The sequence below is a fragment of the Phyllostomus hastatus genome, unplaced genomic scaffold (assembly GCF_019186645.2).
Source record: "Phyllostomus hastatus isolate PE091 unplaced genomic scaffold, TTU_PhHast_1.1 phas_scaffold_39, whole genome shotgun sequence".
NCBI classification, from domain to species: domain Eukaryota; kingdom Metazoa; phylum Chordata; class Mammalia; order Chiroptera; family Phyllostomidae; genus Phyllostomus; species Phyllostomus hastatus.
The window spans coordinates 20,202,966-20,218,220 of NW_025334028.1; positions in this window are offsets into that span (position 1 = coordinate 20,202,966).

Consider the following 15,255-nt stretch of genomic DNA (forward strand, 5'->3'; position numbering starts at 1 on the left):
AAATGAAGAAACTGAGGCTCATAGATGTTAGTGGTTTGCTCAGGACAATGCAACAAATCAATGGTAGAAAGGATGCTCAAACACAAGTATCATATTTCTAAAGTCAGTGTTCATTGAACTCATTGGTTATCTCTATACTTACATGAAACTTAAAATAATTCTCTATAATCATAAAAATTCCTAAAAATTTCCCAGTGACCTAAAATGAAAGAAAGAGTAGATATACCAACAACTTACATGATTTCCTTGTTTTTGTGGGGAGCTCTTTTCTTATTTAACAGGAGCACTGAGAAACTAGAAGAGAGTCATAGAACAGAGGACAATTCCCTGAAATCAAAGACTTAAATTAAGCTACTTTGTTTTAGCACACCAAAATATAACCTTGTGAGCAAAGTGGCTGCCAAGCTGAGGAGGTGTGTGTGGTGGTGACACACCCACACGGGCACGCACGGACTGCGATGTACAACGCCAAGTTTTTTGGTCATCAGACCTTGAGTGGCAGTGAAGGCGAAGCTCACTGGTAAGTGTGGTTTGGTTTCTCCCAGATTCCTCTACCTCCCACACTTAGTCTTTTTTGACTCTATAGGTAATTTTGAAATGATCTAACTTCAGCTTTGAAATATCTGCTAATATTTTGCCTTAAAATAGTATTTAAAAGATGTTATTGGACTTCCTCTATTTTTAAATGGTCATTATACACAAGATTCTCCTTTATAAAATGTTTCCACTTTGCATAAAAAGGATATATATTTCACGTAATCAATTTTATTCATATTTTAAATTCCAATGCTTTACAAAGGATTTTAATAAATATGAGTTAACATCCACTGTGTTCTCTCTTGTTGCTTTTTATTTTACCTCTTTTCTGATTTCTTTTTGGATGTTGCTTTATTACTGTCTTTTCTTTCCCCTAAAGCTTCCCCTAGGTTTACAAAACTATAGAGTCTTAAAAACACAAAATTAACAAAAGAGAAATTTAAATCTCCTCTTCATTGCTTTATTCCTCAGATCACCACTCTAGCTATCCTTATCTCTTTATTTGTGAATATACTGAAAATGCAATTCGACTTTTCCTCACTATTTTACCTTTCAATCCAGTATTAGTAACAGTGATGCCTATGGACTCTGATGTTCATGGGTAATTTTTCAATAAGTGCTGATTTCTCCTTCTGTGATCTCAACTGACACCAAGGACATCCGTTCTTGGATTTATAGCTTCAGGGATCACCTCCTTTGTGCCCACTTCTGCCTCGTACTTCCTGGTCATTAATTTACCTCTAAAACATTTCTCAAGACTGCGCATATTGGCCTGCTTTCCTAAAATCCCTCCGTTTTTCTTAATTGAATAGCAATAGTCACATACTTAGTTTCTATTTTGTCCATTACAAAGATAAGACCCACATTTCTAAAATGAAATATAAGTATAACACTCTTTTACTTAAATTAATCAATAATATCTGAAAAAGAAACTTAAAATATAAAAATGTTAAAGAGATAATATTAAATAAAACAGTACAAACACTATGCAGTGTTAAAATAATGTGGTAAATATGCATACATGCAGTGTTTTCTAATATCTGTATATTATTGTAAAGGACACAAGAATATAGCTTAATGTTATTTTTCTATGAATTGTAAGCATAACTTTAAAATTAAATAATAAAATATGTACTCAATTTGCTTAAGTATGTTCCCTGGCATACTTAGTCTAACTGCATCAACACAACACAGAAAAAAAAATTTAAACCAAACTCAAATTAATTTTTCACAGTAAAAGCAAAAATGAATTGTATCCAGGCATGCAATACTACTCAACCTTTTAAAAATATAACTTGTTGATTCCTTTTCCTATAATTAGCACATGAGCCCATTTTCAATGCTTGTCTTTTATTTCTATCCTAGCTATAGCCTACCCAAATTTTCTAGGCAGTGAGGATTTTTATGATCTATGCTTCTAATGTTTAACCATAAAAAAGAAGTAAATTTTGCCATTTGAGACAACATGCATGGGATTTGTGTACATTATGCTGAGTGAAATAAGTCAGTTAACTTACATGTGAAATCAAACAAACAAAAAATCCTCATAGATACAGAAAACAGATTGGTTGATGCCACAGACTGGGTGTGAAGGGGTGGGAAAAATGGGTAAAGGTAATCAAAAAGGACAGATTTCCAATTATAAGATAAATAAGTCCTGGGGGATGTAATGTATAGCGTGTTTACTATAGTTAATAATACTGTATTATGTAGTTGAACATTTCTAGGAGGGTAAATCTTAAAAGTTCCTATCACAAGGAAAAAATTGTGCTTATGAAAGGTGATGAATGTTAACTAAACTTATTTTGGTAAACATTACACAATATATGAGGTTTGTCTGAAAAGAGTCCAACCATTGTTAATATAACAAGAATGGTTTGCACAACATCGATGTAACCTGGCCAAGGAGAGTGGACTGTAATGATCATGCACCAATAATGACGACTTCACTGTAGTACTTAGTGAGGGCAGTAGAGGCCATTGAGTGATCATGTGTACTGTGTGGACAACACATTCAAAATGACCGAGCAAGTAGAGCAATGAATCTGCATCAAATTTTGCATTAAGCTTGAACATTACTCCGTGGAAACTATTAGGATGATTCATAAGGCCACAGATCTTGGCAACATAATTGGTAGCTTCCTCACAACAACATGTCTGCTCATGCATCACATCTCATGCAGAGGTTTTTGGTGAAACATTAAATCACTTGGGTAAATCAAATCTGGGCCCCCTATAGCCCAGATTTGGTGCCCTATGACTTCTGGTTTTTCCCAAAACTGAAATCACCTTTGAAAGGAAAGAGATTTCACACTGTCAATGAGGTTCAGAAAAATAGGACAAGAAACTGATGGCAATTGGGAGAACTGTGTGAGGTCCTAAGGTGCCTGCTTTGAAGGGGTCTGAGTTGTCATTGTCCTGTGTACAATATTTCTTATATCTCCTTCAATAAATGTCTCTATTTTCTATATCACATGGATGGATACTTTCTGGACAGACCTCATAAATATATCAAAGCATTATTTTGCATACTTTGTAGTAATAAAACACACATATATATGTTAATTATATCTTAATAAAACTGGAAAAATTAGAAGTCTTTGGCATATTAAGTCCATCACTGGCCCACAGCCTCCTTGAAATAAAGGACATTAACTTTTCTTTTTGAATCTCTTTTACTCTATAAACTCCCCCCAAATTCCATTGTCTCCCCCCAAATTCCATTGTCTCCCTCCACAAAATCTCTTATCCTTCTGACCCTTAGACCCAGTTTATAGCATAACACCTAGATTGGCACAGTAGCTGAAGTTTTCTGTTGAAATGCTGCATTTCTTGAGACTTATATTGGGTTTGAGTTGAAACAGAAGAAATATCACTAAAAAAAAGAAAGCCCAAGTAAAGTCGTGAGTAGTCCAGCTAACTCTGGAGAATATTTTCATATTTTAGTATATGAAATAGCTACTGGAGTTCAGAAAGATATCAGAGAACTACAGCAAAAGTCAGGAATCCAAAGAACACACTCTAGTCATGTTAAGTTATAAGACAGAATATGGGTTTTCTTGGTGCAAAACTATACCAGATTTTCTGTAAAATTCTAAAGAGCTTTATATAGTTTCTACCTCTTCATGCAGGCTCACTAAATATTATGTATTATTGTAATTATTTGGGTCCTGTAGTACATTTTCAACTGCCTTCTCTGAATACATGGTACTAATTCTTGAATCATTTATCCGAGTTGCTCAATTCCAAACCAGATAACCTCAGCTCAAATTTTAATACAAGCCCTCATCTTATAACAGAAACTCAATCGACCTATTTTGTGTTACTCAAAAATTAACAGAAAAGGTCACCTTTATGAAGGGTAATACTTGAGCTCATGTCCATTTAATTTAATTCAGTTTCTTCACATGGATCTTCAATATTATTAGTAGTAATCTTAAAGCTCACCTGTTGTGACAAACCACAAAGTGAAGCTACAAAAATTGATTACTGTATTCTATGTTTACCATAATATATCTTCTTAAAAAGCAAAAACACAAATTGTTAACTGAAAAAGTTTCAGTAAAAGTTGAAAACAGAAGTATGTTGAGCAATATTAATGAAGTATATTTTCAAAATATGAAAGAACCAGGTCTGGCTTGGAAAGTAGTGATAAATGCATTATTCAAAAAACAATTTACTTAATAATTAACTCAGAGAGCTAATTATTGGCAAGTCCTTAAGTAGCATGTATTTTTACTCTTATGAAAAATTAATGAAAAAGGGGATGATGAGATTTGTTTAAATTAGAGTCTGTCTAGCCTTCCAAACAATGTGGCCTTGGATCTTAGAGATTCGATTACATCCTAAGAAAGAAAAGCAAGTTTCTGACTCTTGACAGAGGTTTCAAAAAGGATTTTAAACATTTCCCATATGGGATTTTATGAAGAAATCATTTAAATGATAATAGCAGTGGTAATGAATATGAAATTGGACTTCAACTTTATGTTAATTGATAGGGAAGGAAGCACTAACTAAAAGCCTTGCTTTGAACTCAGCCATTACTACAGTGGTTTCAATTATTTTTTATTGTCAGGTTATTAACTCGAGGTATATTTGAAATATTGGTTAATTTTCCTCAATGATAAATCATAGTTTGTTCTTTTCCTCTTATTATGGATAGAGGGAAAGAACATATTTGAATATGAATGCAGAGCATAAAAATAAAGAAGGTACATGGAAAGTAGATAGGAAACTAAGAGCTACTAATGATCATAATAACAGACTTAGCTTAGGTACATTAAGGCTTTATTTTCTAAATTATTTTTTATTTGGTGGTATTTGACTTATTTAACAACAAAAATATTTTTGTATTACCTTACTCTTAGTTTTCTGAGCCAGAAAATACTGCAACTACAAGCCACACTCTTTGGAGGCTCCATGACAAAATCATGAGAACTTATTTCTAAATGACAAGCTTTCCTTTTGTGTGCTATGTAATTTTGCCTTAAGTAGCACTATACAGATTGTATGTTAGTGTCTTCATTTATAAGGGAAGGCAAATGCACTCTGTCACCTACTTACAAGTACACAGAATCAATAAAATGTTTCTGATTCTCTATAAATTTGGGTAGTAGTATGATTTTAGAGCATATGCCTTCACACAGAATTTCTCAATAACTGGTAAGTTTCTGTCATTGTGATACACACACTTTTTCCATCTCTGTCTCTCCTTTTTCTTTTCAAGCACTGTATTAACTATCCTCACTTATTTTCACATGGTTTAAGGCAGTACCGAACTCTTACTGTGTTCATTCCCAGGTGTTGTGATACCTCAACATCATCATCACCATCCTATATTGAGTGTCCAGGACTTAAAGGGCATTTCCAGATGATAGAATAAAGTGAGTATGAGGGGAAATCCACTTTTCTCCCACAAGTTCAGAAGCATGATTAAAGGCCTCTCACAGAACAGTGTTTAATTGTCATGAGTCACAGAACATTCTTATAAAAATGAACCCATTTTTAAAACAGAAATGTCACATGGTAAACTGCCATTCTCTACCTTCTCTCCCAAGTAGTTCTTCCTGACTACAACCAGATAGATAGGTTTGTTTTAACTTGCAATCTACATGACATACATCTTCTTATTAATGGAAATTCTATGTACTTAAATAGTCTGGTGCACTCTTTCTCCTTCCTGGTTGTCCCTATTAGGTGGAGGAGCATTTTCATTTTAATCACATCACTCTCCGTAGTTCACAAGAGCTTTTTGACACAGGCTTTAAAAGCCAGAAATAAAATGCACACTCTTACTTTAACAAACTTCATCCCTTTAGGACTGCAAGGGCAATTTATTCTAGTCTCCTTATCTGTTGTCTCCCACACTTTTATAGACACCCAGTTTTTCATGGGCAATGGTTGTTCTTCAGACAGGCACCATGAACTCTTAACAGATTTCTTCTCCACTAGTCATTCAAAGAGAACATTGTGAGTATCAAGATGTTTGAATTTAATCTCTTGACTACCTGATATTTTTAAACATTCCCGTCTTTTTTACTCAATTATCATAAATACCATAGAGTTTGGTTTGTTATTCCTTTCTAAAACTATTGCTATATTCTACCTTGCATTCTTCTGGGGGAGCTCCACATCTAGCTACATCCTCCCTAATGTAGTTATTCCAACAAACTGAAGGAAGAAACTCATGTAAATCTGCACAAGGACACACGGTGTGGTGGAGAGGATGATAAAAAGGCCACTTAAAGGAAAAGCAAATACTTGATCAGTATACTCCAAAAGTGTCAAAGTCACAAAAGATAAGGAATGACTGAGAAACTGTTGCAGACTACAAGAGACTAAGGAGAAATCACAATTACACGATCTGGATGTGATCCTGGAGAAAAATAAAAGGACATCAGTAGGAAATACGCTGAAAATCAAATAAGGTCAATGTGTTCACAGTTAATACCAGTGTACACACATTAATTTTTTGTTCTCACCCCTGTACTATAGTTATGTAAGATGTTAATATTAAGGGATGTGAGTGAGGGTGAGGAATATAAGGAAGTTATTCAGACTTTTTTGCATCTTCTCTGTATTTCTAACATCAGTTCAAATTTAAAAATAAATAAATAAAAGGAAAAAATTAAAAGCTTATGCACCAATCAAGACCATATTCCAAAAGTTTTGTTTGAAGCCTGACTTTTGGGGAAAATAGAGAATCTAGAGAGAGAAATAATTAGACAAATATATGGAAAAGATGTTTCCATAATAGTCAAGCTTTACTATTTTAGCAGAAACAATAGAATAAAGGGTCAGACCTTGAAAGCAGAGAGCAGGGACCATGGTTTCTCAGTTTTCTTCAACATTCTCAGCAACCGAACTAAGAAAGCAAGCTTAAGTGAGCAGCAGCCATTCTGTGGGTGCTTCCCATCCCATCCCCTCACCTCCACTCCCATTTCGTTTCTTCTTCTTACCAGCAAACATATACACTTGGTCACTGTGATGTAGAACCTTTCATTTGGAGGGTTTGAAACAACTAGAAATACTAACATCTGTGGAGATAAAAATTACCTCACTTTTAAAATCTCAGGAATGATACCAAGGTAAAATAAGAAACACACACTAGTAATTCACACAAATTTTTCCATGCAATGATGCTGCAAAGTGAGTAGGAAAATTTAGAATATGAGTATTTATTCTTAGAAAAGTTTTATTTGTCAATGGCATTTTGAGTTTTTAGCATATATTTCCAAAGTGTTTTGATATATGTCATCATAATATCCTTATAAAATATCAATATATCAATTTTTATATAAAAATGAAATTTCACAAGGTTTATTAATTGTATAATTTAAATATTAACATGACTAACATTTGATGTGAGTGCAGAAGACCTCTAGGGACAAAGCAAACTGAGCAGCCTGTGCCTCTGTAAGGGAGGAGGCTGATCCTCAACTCTTAGCTGGTTGTCTTGTAGGACTGCAGGCCTGATAAGATCATATCTTGCAGGTTTTCAAGAGCAAATCAAAATATCACCAAATAAAATTTTATCAATGCAAAATTTAGTTTCTTGTCTTTGATTCAGATAGTTATGATGTTTTTGAAATATGTATTTCCAGATGTATTAGTACATTTGTTTTTTTTACAATTCTCACTTAAACATGAAAGGTGGGGTAAAATGTGGCTATTTTACTATATCTATTATAAAATGCAAAACATTTATATCATGTAAATATTACGTGCTACTCTTAACATTCAAGATTGCAAAAACTTCATTAAAAAATAAAGCATCTTGCATGCCAAGTTTTTTGGTAAAAAACAAGCAAACAAAAAACACCTTAGTTATACTTTATGTAAAAATTATTGAGAATTTTTGAAGAGGAAAAAAAACCTGGAATAATTTATCTATCAACCATGTCATTGGCTTTGTATCAGGATCAGGTGAGAAAATGCATGTGGAAGGGTTGGCATTTTGTAAAATGCTGTACATAGGTAAATGTGCATAGGTAACATTTTAATTTTATTTTACTTCATGAAAAAATTGTTCCAATCTTGGAACCTTTGTCCTGGCCATTCACGAATGTTCCCAGGTGAGTAAAAGAATTCACAGAGGCTCCAAACATAAGGCAGAATCAGCATCCACTGGTTTGTTCTTGATTACAAAAACAAATAGGAAGAAAAATAATTAGTTGTAGTGGAATTTAAAATTCTGTTTTGGAAAGAAGTATAAAAATAGATAAAATTCTATACTTCATTTTAACCTTTAAATAATAGCTGATAAAGAATTGAATGCATACAATATGTAGAAACATATATTTCAAGAATAACCATTGTCAAACAATAGAATAAGTCAGAACAGGAACAGCAAGAGATTAATATTTTGCTCAAAAAACCAGATAATTTACTATGATGAAATTAATAACTCTTACGGTTGATATGACTTTTCAAATACATAGAAATATCAAAAAACTAATGGAGAAATTAAACAAATGTGTATGTGTCTTCGCATTTTTTACATAGCAAGATGCAGGGCTTTATTTTGTGCAGATAAACTTGGATAAATGGCATTGGATGGAACCACAGCCTCTCACAGCTCACTGCATCTCTCAGGATGAAATTTGCCACTTTCTACCATTGCAAGAAAGGAGAATCTGAAGTGGTTTTAACCCTACTTATTTTGGAACTTTCCACTTAGGCTTTAGAGCCAGACTAATTAGATTCTGAACTCTCTCGTTTACTACAAGAACTGACATATTATTTAACTTTCTTACTCCCAATTTCTTGATTATGTAAATGTTAGGTGTTAAAAATACTTACTTCTTAGGTAATGAATATCCAACTTATTAAGAACAAATATTTTTGGACTTTGTACTCCCAGGGAACATATCTATTTTTCAAACAGAAAAGGAGATTCTACTCAGCATTGCCTGCTATTGTATATTATTTTGATGAAAAAGAATGTTTTCTGTGTGGGTTTTGATAATATTTAAGAGAGATTTATTATTTTATTGGCTTTGTCAAATTCTACAAAAGGCAATTCCATATCTATGCATAAATTATATATGAAAAACTAAATTCATCATACGTTTTATAAATAATAAAGTATATATTTAACTCTCAAAATTCCATTTTTTCTACCATACCCTTTCTATTATTAAAAAGTTTCCCTGCTAACTATTTTAGATATTGAGAACAACACTTGTTAGCAGCTACTTTGGATTCTGACTGTGTTCAGGCACTGGACTAAGCAGGGCACACACATTTATTGATGAAGGTATAAGAGCAGAAACATTGGCATCAGTAGCCTGTGTTCAAATTTTGACTCTGCTACTTCCTAGCTGCATGACAAAAGGAAATTATGACCTCTCTGTTTCCCAGTTTGCATAACTATAATATGGATACTATACATAGGGTTATTATAAAGATTAACCAAGTTATTTATAGCTTTCATATCTGCTTCTGGCATATATGAACCACAGAATTAGTGGTTATTATCATTATTGAACATTTTAATTGAGGACTTTGTTTTCAGAATCAGTGTAGTAGGCAATGAAAGCTACATGAATTGCAATGCCAGATCCAAATTTTCATATATGAAGTCTATCCAGAAGGTATCCAGGCATCTAACATGGAAAATAGAGACATTTAGGCACCTTGGAACCTCACACAGTTCTCCCAGTCACCATCAGCTGCCCCGTTGTATTTTCCTGAATCTTATTGATGGTCTGAAAGATCTTCCCTTTCCAAGGTGATGATCATTTTGGAAAAAGCCAGAAGTTATAGAGCACAATATCTGGACTATAGGGGGACTGATTTGATGTTTCTCAAAAAAATCTCTGCATTAGACATGATGCATGAACCAGTGTGTTATCATGATGAATCTGCCAATCACTAGTTGCCCATAGCTGCAGCCTTCTGAATCATCCCAATAGTTCCCACAGAGGAATGTTCAAATTTAATGCAAAATCTGATGCAGATTTACTTGCCCATCATTTCGTATGTGATGGCCATACAGTATACATGCTCACTCAACAGCATTTACCAACCTCACTGACTAGTACAGTGAAGTCATCATTATTCACATATGTGCGGTCCAGTACACTCTCACTGGCTTCCACGTTACATTAATATTGCACAAACCTTTCTCATTATATTAATAATGCCTAGACTTTCTCCAGACAGACATTGTATGGTGTGACATCAGTTGAATCATATGATTTCATTGAGCTTTAATCTACTCCTCTGTAAATATGAGTAACAACATCTGACTAATGGGCCTACTATTATTATTAAATGGAATAATGTAATACAAATTCCTCATAAGACATGAAGCCTTTATAAAAATTTAAGAACCTTCTTATGTAAACAGAAAAATAAGTATCAATTGTGTCTTGCTTTTTGGGAATATCTTCCTGGGTGTCCACCCAATCCCACCCAATGAAGAGTTTCAAAACTACAAACCCCAAATCACAATGGTCCCTATGTATGTTGGAAGGCACAATGCACCAAACAAATATTTAAAACAGTTGATCCTTGAAGAACAATCTACAACTTGAAACAAGTTTTTCCATGTCCTAAAATCAAAGGATTATAAACCTTTTTCAATTCCCAGGAGCAAAAAGATGTGATAGCATTTTCTGAACCTTGAGATTTTCTCTTGTACATTTTTTCTTAAGTCTTCCCTTCCTGGTAGGGAACCTGAAAGTGATCAGAATGAATTGTTGGGTATCAAATACACATTAATTAAAAACCTCAGTCTCAGCCATCATTTTTCTTTGACAGCAAGTTTTCTGATTAATACATATACTTGTCATCTCACTCATTGGTTGTGTTGATAAAATGTCATTTTTTCCTGCTATTTAATGTTTGTGATACCAAGTAGAAATGTTTCAGACTAAAATATCATTCTCCAAGGAGAAACACTTATGTGAAATTTTCCATGCTGGGCAGAAAGATTTTTCTGTAATTAGGTAGTATTTAACCAATCCAAGTAGAAATTTCTGGAAAAAAAAAAAACAACCCAACCCTGGAGACATTATTTACTTAGAATAGAAACCTTTTAAATGATTATATAAAGTGAAAAATGTAGTTAACTAAAACTTATTTTTTCCAGCAATTCTGGAAATCATATAGTAATGTTTTGATTTTTAAAAACTTTAGTCACAGCCCTGGCTGGCGTAGCTCAGTGGATTGAGCGCGGGCTGGGAACCAAAGTGTCCCAGGTTCGATTCCCAGCCAGGGTACATGCATGGGTTGCAGGCCATAACCCCCAGCAACTGCACATTGATGTTTCTCTCTCTCTCTATCTCCCTCCCTTCCCTCTCTAAAAATAAATAAATAAAATCTTAAAAAAAAGAACCACTTTGTTTTAAATTTAAAAAAAAACAAAAAAACTTTAGTCACTAGTGAAAATTCTTCATCAGATATGATGAATAAAATTTTTCTTTTATCTTACCAGGAGAAAAGAAAATTCTAACAATAATCCAGAATTTATGTGAAACCCTTTTCAGTGGAGACCTGTGATTGGATGGTGTTTTGAAATTGAATTTGGTTACACAATTCAAATCTTTTCTTGGGGTGTACTCCTGAAAGTAGAAGCAGGTATTCTTTGTACTCTCTGGGATGATAAAAGCATGCAATTTCTTTGAAAATTTTTGTTTTATTTTTTTTAATTTCATGTGAACTTTGCATTGTGTTTCTTCACATAGGTGAATCTCTTTTATAAAACAAAACAAATTAAGCTAATCACAATGAAAATATAAATAATTTGCACCAGGAAGATTTTATGTTTACTGTGCTTTGAGACAGTCTTAAATTTTAATGTCCATACAAATCTCCTACTAACTTTGTCAAGATACAGATTCAGACTCAGCAGTCTTGAGGAGTATCTAAAGATACAGCACTTCTGAAGGCTCCTGTGTGAGGAGGATGCTGCTGGTCTACATACCATCCTCTGAAAAGCCACATTTTAAGTGACAGAAAAAAATCCACATGAGTATCATGTGGACTCATTACAGGCTGTAAAATTCTAAAGTCATGCAGTAATATCCTGCTAATGCATACGAGCCTTAGCATAGGAGTGGTGATTTCTGAAATGTAAATAAAACACAAAAATGTCTCACTTTAAATTCTAGTTACTTCTTGAAATAATTTCAATGACTCAAAAGCTAATTGGCATCACTCTGTTGACACACATTCTTTGGCTTTTAATGCAGTGTTACATTGAATTGAAGAGATTCCTTTATGTTCTTTCTGGGTCATGCACCTTGTTTCTCCAATGGAGTGATCTCTGCCACCTGGCCCTATTGGAAGTCTAAGGATCAGAGTCTGAAACACAGGTTTAGAAAGCCCTACAAATAATAAATAATGGAGTGAGAATTTGAATCAGTTTGACTCCAGGACTTGGCGATTTACTCATACAAGATAATGTTTATTTCCTTTGCTATAACCTCTAAAACCTCTTTGCAAAGACATTAAAAATGGGAAAAGTTAATATAGTATATTAAATATAATTATTTTATTGAACTCATACTGAAGGAAGTTGATAGCATATTTCTTTATAAGTACCTAAAGTACTGAAAATATGTTGAACTCAATATATTTATTTAGGTATGTTCTAAAATAAAGCAGCAGATTTCCATAACATCTGACATAGATCACGGATAATATCCACTCTCAGAAACCCTGACTTCCTGTTAACCTAATACAATATTCAACATAATCATATTATGAGAAAAGTGAGGCTTTGAATTCATACTATAATAATTTGTTAAGCCATTGTAGAACTCTGTCACTTTGAATGGTTTCAGATACACTTGCTGCACTTTTCTGGTCTAGGCAGTACATGTTTTTTGTTTTCATAGTACTTTAAATATCAGTGCTTTTGTGGGAGGGGCACTAATTGTCTTAAATTCCCACTATTTTTTAGTATTTATAAAATATTTTTAGTATTTGTGAAATATTTAAGTGTCTTAAAGTTCCACTATTTTTAGTACTTATAAAATATTTTTTAGTATTTGTAAAATATTTCAATGTCTTAAAACCCCTCTATTTTTATTGTTTGTAAAACATTTAGAAAGTATGAGAAAAATCATCTCACACAGCTACACTTTTCTTCAAAGCTTTAAATAACTTCTGAAAACTTAGCTTGTGCAATTAGGTCAGTGACAACGAGGGAAGGGAGATGTTTAAAGAGTGGCTCAATCAAACCACTAAACCAGGGAACTGGAAAATTATATTTTGTTGCTTTGAGTTAAGTAAGCTATTACCCGAATATGTATGCACATATTTATTTTCTGTTTATTAATTTGAAGATCTTGACTTCTTTTTTACCTTTTCTATAGCCCCTTATTTGAACAAGTTGATATTTTGGTTTCATTTCTTTAATCCCTAAACAACATTTCTCATAGAGTGAGGGTTCCCTCATCTCATTTTAATATCATTTGGTATTTATGAAGGGTACCCACTGTGAACCCTAGTGCATTAGTCATGCTCCAAAGTGAAAATCTGTGTAAGACCTCTGGGAGCATTGAAATTGAACTAGATAACACTCGCTCAAATAAATGATGGCTGACGTGCATATTGTCAGATAACAGTGTGCAACAGCTGGTTTCATTTTGATTATTTGTGTGTCTTCATACACAACCAGTGTGTTCTGTAGACTGTGGTGTTTAACCTGGAGTCCACAGATCCATGGACTGACTTCAGGGATCCATAAAACTGGGTGCAGAATTTGTGTTTATATATGTATGTGTGTATATCTTGAAGAAGCAGTTGTTATTTTAGGAACTTCTCAAAGGAGTTAAAGACTCCCAGAAAATATTAAGAACCATTGTCTTAGACCCAGAGATATCTAGTTGGGCATTTATTTTTTGTTAGTAATTATCTTATTTATTTTATTTATTTATTTGTGGATTTAATTGTTTTATTTTATTTTTTTCACTAGCATTTTTACCCCCATATCCTTTTCCACCTTCACCCAATCCCCTCCATCCCACAACCGCTACATGGTTGTTCATGTATATGAGTTCTTTTTCTTTTTCTTTTTGGCTTGATCCCTCTCAGAGTTGTCATCCTGCTCTCTATCTTTAAGGCTGTCTCTATTTTGCTTGTTAGTTCAGTTTGTTCCTTAAATTCTATATATGAGTGAAATCATATGGTACTTGTCTTTCTCTGACTGGCTTATTTCACTTAGCAGAATGTTCTCCAGGTCAATCCATATTGTCACAAAGGTACAATTTTCTTCTCTTTTATGGCCAAAGAGTATTCCATTATTTAAATACACCACAGCTGTTTTATCCACTCATTTTCTAGGCTGCTTCCAAATATAGGATATTGTATATAATGCTGCAAGGAACATGGGTGCATATATTCCATCAAGTTAGTGTTTCAGGTTTCTTTGGTTAAATTCCCAGAAGTGGAATTGCTGGGTCATAAGACAGTTCCATTTTTAATTTTTTGAGGAAACTCCATATTGCTTTCCACAGTTGCTGCACCAGTCTGCATTCCCACCAACAGCACACTAGAATTCCCTTTTCTACACATCCTTGCCAACACTTGCTATTTGTTGATTTATTGATGATAGCCATTTTGACAGGTGTGAGGTTATATCTCATTATGGTTTTAATTTGCATTTTTCTGATGATTTGTAACTTTACAGTCAATATTTGAGAAAGTGTACAAAATATGCAATGGGCAAAGATAGTCTATTCAGTAAGTGATGTGGGGAAAATTGGACAGGTAAGTGCAAAAAAGAATGAAACTAGACCACCTTCTCATGCAACACATAAGAATGAACTCAAAATGGATTACAAACTTCAATGTTGGACTCAAAACCATAAAAGTCTTAGAAAAAAATTTGGGCAGTAAAACATCAGACATATCTTGTAGCAATATTTTTTCCTGACATATCTCTTCAGGCAAAGAAAACAAAAGGAAAAATAAACAAATGGGGCTACATCAAACTAATGAGTTCTTGCACAGCAAAGGAAACCATTGACAAAATAGAAAGACAATGTAATGAATAGGAGAACATATTTGCTGATACATCTGATAAGGGGTTAATATCCAAAATGTACTGAAAAGTTTCTAAAAATTCCACAACAAAAGAAAAACAATCCAATTAAAAATAGGCAAAGAACATGAACAAACACTTTTCTAAAGAGGACATACAGATGGCCAATAGATCAATGAAAAGATGCTGAATATCACTAATCATTAGATGTGTGTTTAAAT